We start from the raw sequence: 9,601 nt of genomic DNA, 5'->3' as shown, positions 1-9,601 counted from the left end.
AGTGCCTCGATCGTTCCAAGAAAACAAAGAGAGGGCAAATTATTTTTTAAACAAATAAAACTCGTTATTGCATTTTTTTTTTTTTGTATGAAAAAAGACAGTAATAGTAAAATAAAAATAGATCAGGATTGAAAAGATTTAGTGAAAAATTCCGAGTAGTGGAGAAGAATTGAAGAGTTGATGCTTCCCAAAACTTGCGTCCCTGATAGGTTGCGCTCATTTGATAATGCAGGGACCACTTATTTCTGTCTGGTTTGTTCACGTCCATGGTGGCTTTTCTCTCTTTTCTTTGTCCTTTAGGATCTTTACTGCCTTAATCAACTCCCCTTCAAGTTGTATTCGAGATCTGTTCACGAGCAGGAGAGTTTCCTTTTTGGGCATTAGTGTGCCGACATTCAATTGTTTGAAGATTGATAGCGGTATTATGTTTATACTTGCCCCAAGATAACATAGTGCTTGGCCACTGAAGGTCCCTCAGATAGAGCATGGGATCGTGAAGATTCCTGGGTCGCCCATTTTAGGTGGGATCATAGCATTTTACGCTGCAGCCACTATTGCGATATTTTCTTCCTCATTTTATTCCTCTTTCAATCTTTGCAGAGACACTGGTGGTTAAACTTCTTCTGTCTCAAGATCTAGAGACTTAAGGGTGGACGTAACTTTAGGGTCTATTTTCTCGAGCTTCTCTAAACTATAGGTCAACGGGCCTTCAATTATCACCACATTCAAGTTGGTCGCAATGCGCTTCTCCCCTACTTCCACAATCATGTTGTCGCTTAGCAAGGAAACTGCTAAGCATTGTTCCTTCTCGTTACCCCCAATATTGCGAAGGAGCTCAATTGAGCTCGGCAACGATCCTTGCAGTCTGTTTTTCAACTCGCCTGCAATTTGTCCCATTTGGATTTCGAGATTTCTGATGGATGTAGGTTGGTTCTGAAGCACTGACTCGTTTTTCTCAATATATTGCTTCAACAAGCTCTCTAAGGACGAAGATTGTGGTGGTTATGAGCTGCTAGCTTGGCTTTGCGCTTAACCGTTATTTTGCGGAAAAAATTCGGGTGGCCCTCCTTTTTGTGCCACAGGTTGAAAGCTTTGTTGTTGATTTTTCCACACAAAATTTGGGTGGTTTCACCACCCAGGGTTATATGTATTGGAATAGGGATTATCTCTCGTGAAGCATACCGACTGTGAGTTTGTTGGCCATTCCTCCATCGGGTGAGCATCACCGCAAATGACATAACTTGCGGTCGTTTAAGTGATTATACTGACCTGCCCTTTTTTTGCTCCCGTATTATTAATTGTGATGCCTTGTATCAGACTCATCATCGCATTCATTTGATTTTGCAGGGATGCGATGGCCCCATTGTTTGCATCATTTTCTTTGATTCTTAATCTCCGATCGCTTTTCCTCCAATCCTCGTCATTATACTCTTTGCCTTCTCATATGTTTTGTCGAGCAGACCACCAGCGGCTGCCACATTGGTAGCGGTCTGCGAAGAGGGGTTCAATCCTTGGTAGAAAATCTTCATTTGCAGGCAATCTGGTAAGCCATTGTGTGGACAGTCTCTTACCAGCCACATAAACCTCGCCCAAGCATCGCTGAGGGATTCGTCATCTTCTTGTTCAAAGTTTGTTATTAATTTCCTTCTCCTAGCGTTTTCAATTGGTGGGAAATACTTCTTCATAAACTTTTCCACCACCTATTCCCACGCGGTTATCTCTCCCGATTGAAGAGAATATGCCCATTTACTCGCCTGATCACACAAAGAAAATGGAAACAGAGTTAGTCGAACTTCCTCAATTGAGATATTCAGGAACACAAAAGTGTTGCAGATGAAGCTCCGGAGGTGGGCGTGTGGGTCTTCGCCACTCCTTCCTCCAAACTGCCCAGCAGCCTGGATCATCTGCAACATTACCGGCTTCATTTCAAACCTCAATCCATCTAACGCCGACCTCATGATTCCTGGAGAGAAATCGTAGAAGTTAGGTGACGCATAGTCCCGGATGGGTCTATTGCGGTCATTCACCAGAAGGATGGGGTTGGCCATTATATTATTCTCGTTAGCGGCCCTTACGTCCAGTTTCTCTGTCATTCTTGGTGTTCTTTCTTGTTGTTGTTGGCGGTCTCTTAATCTTTGTCTAAAAGTCCATTCAATCTCCGGGTCGTAATTTTCCAGAGATTGAGAGTTCTACAAAGAAATAAAAAAAAAAAATTACCATTAGCACTATATTTTGCCGAAGTCCCCAGCAGCGGCGCCAAAAACTTGATGGCTTGTATTTATGAAGTGGAAATGTGGATGATATACGTTGATGGAATTGTGTTGTGCACTCAAGTTTCCCCAGCGGACTTCAAGTATAAATTTCTCTGAGTTTCCTGGTAAGTCCAGGGTTGAACACAAGAACTTGTGAAAACAGATTGCGTTGGTAATTTTTATAAAGACTTTGCAGTAACCGGATAAATAAATAAAGTGTTCGGTTTGTTGTTTGCGTTGATGAAAAGTAAATAAATGCAGCGGAGTTTGAAAAGAGTTGGTAAATGGGAGATGCGATGAATATGCGGTGAATGGGTTGAGAAGGGTTTCGGCTAACACTCCTTAGAATGTTTCATGCTATGCGATCATGGAACATGCATACAACAGTAAACCACTTCTTGGTGTGAATACCACGGCTTCTAAGGCTAGAACGCATGCGATATATGCTACAAGTCTACAGGGTCTACACATAAATCTCTATTTCTATTTATGCGATGACAACATGACATCCACATAAATATGCGACCACATAATATCATTCTCCTCTCTAGGATGCATGCGATGCAAGTTGACAAAAAGAGCTATCTCTAAGTCCCTATCTCTTGTTTATGTAGTTCTAATCTTGCTTTCTTGAGTCCAGATTCTAACCTATCTCTCGAGACATTAGTTTCTTTCTTTAGACTCTCTCTCGAGTAACTCTAAAGGGTATTATGCACAACATAAAACAAGACAATCCCAAGCAAAGAACTTCCTAAGTCATTTTAGCTTAGTTCTTCTCAACCCATTCGACTAGTTTAGCTACACATGCATATTAAGAGAGTGAACAAATGTAGAAATAGAACTTCCATTGTATAAGTATGAAGATGAAGTACAGAATAACAATGCAAATATAGAATAAAGAGCTTGGTAGCAATCTCTTACTGTCAGGCATTTACACTGTTTCTACTCGTGCTCAAAATATAATCTCGCTCTCGCGAGAGTCGGCCCACTTTCTGCCCTTACACCCCAAGGTTCTCTCTCAAGTTTCCCTAAGAAATCTATGGCGCCACCACTCTTCTCTGGCTCTGCCTTAAAATGGAAAGGAAACTATACACAGAAGCGTGAACTAAACAGTGAACTAATCAACTGGTTAACCCTTTCTCTAAAGAATGCCCTTGGTATTTATAGAGCATCCATGGTGAAAGGCGGCTTCTCTCTCCTGGTTGTACAGATAGGACAGCTTTAATTCCTGACTGATGCACCGAATAATTATCACCGATAAAGTTGAATGTACTTTGTGACTGTTATCGGCTGTCAACTTAATTTGAATTCGACTGTCATCAGCTTTCTGTCCCATCGCTCTTAATTATCCTTTCACCCGAATTTGCCCATCATGTTGTGCTAACCAATTTGTGGCGATCCTTCTCGGGTGAATGTTTGCAGGCACGATCAACGCAAAGCCTTGCGGTGAAGTATCGCTCGACCATTGATTTCCTATGATCGCAATTCCTGCATTGCGTTAATGTATATTCTGCACAAAAATACAAAGATCAACTATTCTAATGCGCTGAACGCACACAATATTACGAAATTGATGCTTAATGGACGCAAATTAACATATTTTATCAACGCAATCCAACATTGTTTAAGAACTTAGCACTATGATAACGAGCATTTCTGCCCGTTATCAGTATTTTCGGTGTGAGAATCCAGATGTGTGGGCTTTGTGTGGACTTGATTAGAGGAAGAGACCGAAGAAAGAACAATCGTGTAAACGATTGAGCAAGTGGGAGATGGCAAGGTCATTCGTATAGATGATGCCCAATAGTTTAGAAAAAGCTCCACGATTGTTGAGCAAAAGCTTCGCGATCGTTTAACTATTGGCTAGTTGAGTGAACTGTCATGTATTATCACTCCACGAGTCTCTCTTCAGCTATCATTTAGCTATTAATTTAATTCAAATATTAAATTAACTTTTCGCCAAATCCATCACCATGTATCCCTATTCGTAAAATTAATATTTAAATCATATTTATATATTAATCGATTCTCCAATTACGTTTAACTCCAAAATTAAACGTGTAATTATATCACATATAATTAGAAATTCCCTTAATTCGAATTTAAACGTTTCAAATCAACTTATCACGCTATTCTAAGGCTAATCTGTTTGTGAGCTAGTAGGGGGACCTAATGGACCTACAGATCATCGGCTCCAATGATCCAAGATTAATTGGCTAAACTCTTTACATCGAATTAACCCACATTCGTTAACTACCAGGTCACTTCATTAAAGCTCAGTAGTTGCACTCCCTTCACTATAGATATATTGTGTCCACTAGATATAACCATAATTAGTAAGTTAACCCTTTACAGGTTGTACATAATAACGGCTGGGTCAAAAGGCTATTTTACCCCTAAGATTATCTCTTGTTCCTTAAGTCTCACTAATCCTCTAATAAACAATTGGTTTGTGATCCGATCATCAAATTAAGTCCCACTTGAGCCAATGAGAGGATAGGGCCCCTTGTTCAAGACCCGGAATCAGCACTTAAGGGAACAACCTCTTTACTATCCCGAAAGTAGGTAGAAGTGAGTTCCATCTTGCACCCTATGTCCCCGGCTATCTACCCAGTCTTACCCCTAAAATGGGAGACTTATTGAGCTGGTGCTATTGAGCCAACCCTCATCTATGCAAATCTAAGGATAATCCCGAATAAACAGGAGTTCATAGTTAGCTCAAGATTAAGGTTAAGTTACCTAGGTCATCGCTATGAAATATTCAGTCTTAAACAGTAAACAACGTTATAAAGGTAGAGTGACTTATTTCTGAAGGAAATTAGACACAAGGATTTCCATGAGCAGGGAAAGATCTTTCCAAATTTCAATCGTATATGAACATTACAATTACAATCACAAACAAAAACATATAGTTATGCATAAAATAGAAATTACAGCATGCTTTATTACATGATCAAGGGATAGGACTAACAAACCTTTGAAGACTCATTTTCAAGTTCCTTGATCACGAACGCTCGATCACAGCTACACAGCAACATACGAACGTTCATCCAACATGACGGCTACACTATCCGAACACAACGAACTCAAACTAAGTGATCGCCACGGTCACAAACACCCCGAACACCGCAAATGGCCTCCACAGAACCTCGACTATGTCAAGTTAAGTATGACACTACCAAGAAGGGTACCTTGGTATTCTCGGTGTGAGAATCCAGAGGGTGGGCTTTGTGTGGACTTGGTTAGAGGCAGAAAACCAAAGGAAGAACAATTGTGTAAATGATTGAGCAAGTGGGAGATGAAAAAACCTATCGTATAGGTTGATGCCTAATCATTTAGTAAAAGTTATGTGATCGTCTAGTAAAAGCTATGTGATCGTCTAGTAAAAGCTATGTGATCATCTAGCTCATCATTTAGCTGAGTGTCTATCGTGTAAGAATACTCCAAGATCGTTTAGCTAACTCCAAGCTGTCGTTTAGTAAATCTGATTTACTTAACAACTATCTGTGAGTAATTTTCGAGAGTGGAAATCTCAAATTCACAGTTTTGCAGATCTTTTCTCTTCCTAAAATTAGGAAAACATTTTTCTTTTTATCTCACAATTACCATGAAACCACCAATAACCTCTCAATCAATTGGTTATTAGAGAAAAAGAGATAATTATCCAATACGTAATATTATTATAAATATAAATGATAACTAACTTACCATAATATATTTATAACTTAATATTTCATCTCATGAAACATATAAATCATAGTTCTTTTTCTATTCCATGGCACTTAATGTAAATCTCATTTACATTAACCCTCCTCTAGATGTATCTCATACACCATACCGATCATATCATATATAATCGAAATACCTCTTGTCAATTTGAACAATTCAAATCAATACCAAGAAGTGATCCTCAGCTTGAATCTATTGAGCTACCGAGGGGACCTTATGAACCTGTAGCTCGAAGCTCCAAAGATACCTGAATAACTGACTAAACTCTTTAATCATGGGATCCACCATCCGTTAACTGCCAGGCACTCCACTAAAGATTGACAACTAAACTCTCCTTACTACAAATATATTATGTGTCCATCTTAACCAATCCACAATATGACAACCCTTCATAGATCGCTCGTAAGTTGAGCTAGGCCAATAACCGTTATGCCCCTGTACTTACATCTAACTTCTTAAGTACCATCGAATCCTCTAATGAACATAAGTCATAGTCCTACTATGACTGAGCCCTCTCTTCCAAAGAGAAGCTGTGGCCACTATGTTCAAGCCCCGGAATCTTCCCTTAAGGGAGCAATTTATCTATTTATCCCTGCTTCGAGGAAGGAGTGAATTCCATCTTGTGTAATTGAGTTCCCAGCTCCTAGATCAGAAAAGTCCCTAAAAAGGTAGGCATGTTGAGTTGGCAATCTGGCCACTCTCACCCATACTAATCAAAGGACTGCCCTCAAAGGCAGAAATTCCAAAACACTCAGGATTGAGGTCGTGTCACCTATAGTCGTTTAGGTGAGATGTAAGTCTCTAGTATCAACAACGTTATATATAGAGTCTAGTCATCTCGTGGTTTGGTCTTATACAAACTCTTTGTATAGGATGCCCAAGCTTGCTTGTCTCCACATGAATGGTCAGGATCTACCATCTGTAGTAGTTTACAATACTTGCAAACCCCTACAAAGCGGGTCGTATCCGTAGTGTCACCAGGATTAGGTATCCCACCTTAATCCTTATACTACATACCTATTTAGGTTATCACTTAAGGCATGATCCACTTGTATATCTCATATACATGCTTAAGTTTACATAAGATAACCATGGATCTTTTTTTTATTGGATATGAGTAAATGCCAGAATGAAATAATAATTATTTTATTCATAAAAAAATGTGTATAATTACAAACAACGAGACTCCGAGGGAATTAGGACACCAATCCCAACAATTTCTTAGTCTGATCTTATGCAAACTCATTGCATATGACGCCCTCACTCCTCATGTCACCACATGAACGAATCAGGATCACTTCGTTTGTAGCACTTTACAACTCCTTGTAACAGCTACAAAGTGGGCCGCATCTAATAGTGTTACCAGAATAAGGCACCCAACCTTATTCATATACTATAGATCATTTTGACTATTTACTTGAACCTGATCCACTCTTATGTCTCCGCATAAAGTTCAAGTACTCATATAATAGTCATGGATCTTTTAGTTTTGGATTTATTTCTAAAATGAAATAAGCAATTCATATATTCAATAACAACTTTACCGATTTACAAAATGAGTTTATTGTCTCTAAACCACAAGTTTTAGGACATAAAACCCAACAAGCCACCACTTGGACTAAAACTCCAGTGGTAACATATATATGAATACATTGAGTTTTTGACTTTTATAGAGAAATATAATAAACTAGGGCATCACATGCCCATGGTTTGCCTTTAGGTATCACATACCCATGGGTTTTCTCCCACTTGCCCTAAGTTATACAACCCGTAGTCCTAGTCTCACTAGGTGATCCTTAAACACTTTAGCTGAGAGGATCGCTGTAAACATATTAGTATATAGTGGACTTCTATTCAAAATATAAGGAATGCATCTTATTTCCACAGCTTCTTGTTTCTCGATCCTGTCACCAAGACCTGATGACTTAAGTTTCTACTAAACCCAAATAATGGCTAGGCTGTCATAGATTCCTCCCACTACATTGTTGTACCATCAACTCTTTGAGTAAGATGCATCTGACCTGTCCAACCAACTTTTGTTACAGTGTCAGCTTTAATCAATAACTCTTTATTGATATACACTTTGCTTTTTATGGAAACTAAATAATATATGGTGATCTCGTATACTTTTCAAGAAAAATTTAGCATTTATCAACACAAACACTTGATTTTCTCTTACTTGAAAAATATACTACTTTTGGGTTGCCTATAGATAGGCATGCCATCTGAGCGATATTCCAATACTTAAGGTTTCGACATTAACACATGTGCTGATCTATTCCAAATTTCTGAACTATGTAAACATCTTTTACATATCATAAACAGCTTTTATAAGCTCTCCATATCTCATATGGAGTTTCAGAAACACCTTAAAATGGAATAACGTTCAAAATGATTTAAGGCAACTAGATGTAGAGAATTGTCACTAGATTTCATGTTCTATCAAAATAGCCCTGGAAATCTCTGATTCTTTGTACTCTCTACTTCAATCTAATCAAAGTGTTTTGCTTATTTTACCTAATAATTTTTATACACCTTGAACCTTTCAAGTGTTCTAAACTTACAACTTAGGTAAATATAACTGTACTTTAGAATAATTACTGATATATTCATACCCTTCCTTATGCTTTAACATTCACCAGACCATAAAGATCTGAATGTATAAGCTTTTAAGGGATTTTGGTTTCTTTGATCATCTTATCTTCAAGATAAGATACATATAGAGTTAAAAGATTTGTCTTCTAACTTATTTAGATGACCACTTTTAACCTTCTTAATCTCGTTAAGACATGATGTGACAATCATCTTAATTACCAAAGATAAGTACCAGAATACATCTTTTCAGCCGTTTTAAATATCTAGATATTTGAAATGGCCTTGAACTTTGGTTGGTTTTAACAAAAGTTGTTTTATAGTAGAACAATATAAAATGTAACTTTTTCTAATGAACATTTAATTTATAACAAAAGATTATATACAATATGTCCTTTACAAAAGATAAAACAACTTTTATTACATTAATAAAAGTAACAGGATTCATCTTTTGTCATCAACTCCAAAATCTCCCACTGGTCTTTCTGAGATATTCTCCCATGTTTACAACCTAGAGCATTATCTCATTGCAAGCAATCCTCAAGAACTAGTTTCCTTATTTTGCTTTCTCCGTTTTTTTCTCTACAAGGTATTGTGGGTAGTTTCTCTTCTAGTGCCCATCCTTACTGTCATAGAAACATTTTCCTTTGTCTGCAGCTTTGGCATTGCCTTTGCGGCCAATAAAAGTTTTCTTTTTCCCTTCCACTTGTTCTTCTTCAAGGGAATACTCTCATACTTAGAAAAAGAAACAACATCAGTCTTTTTAGAGGACGATCCTCTTTTCTTAATAGCGGAAAAATTTACCTCTGCTTCTAGTCCTTTTGTTCTCAAAATGGACTGAAAAGCCTGTAGCTCATTTAGAAGTGTAGTCAGGTTGTATTCTATCTTGTTCATTAACATGTTGGTGAGAAATTGCAAGAAGCTCTTCAGAAGAGACTCTAGAATAAAACCGACTTGGCTTCTCTCATCTACGATAGCTTCGTTTACCTTTGCCACATTGAAATGGACCATCATGTCGAGGACATGTT

The 9,601-nt window shown here is 38.1% G+C and overlaps 1 non-coding gene across 1 annotated transcript; it reads left to right on the top strand.

Moving 5' to 3' along the window:
• Positions 1-1,545: 1,545 nt before the first annotated feature.
• On the top strand, positions 1,546-1,652 carry LOC120074801. Its single transcript, XR_005481083.1, has one exon. It is a non-coding gene; the product is annotated as a small nucleolar RNA R71 (small nucleolar RNA).
• The last annotated feature ends 7,949 nt before the right edge of the window (positions 1,653-9,601 follow it).

This window comes from Benincasa hispida, chromosome 3, assembly GCF_009727055.1.
Source record: "Benincasa hispida cultivar B227 chromosome 3, ASM972705v1, whole genome shotgun sequence".
Taxonomy (NCBI): Eukaryota; Viridiplantae; Streptophyta; class Magnoliopsida; order Cucurbitales; family Cucurbitaceae; genus Benincasa; species Benincasa hispida.
This window is presented reverse-complemented; position numbering and strand designations above follow the sequence as displayed.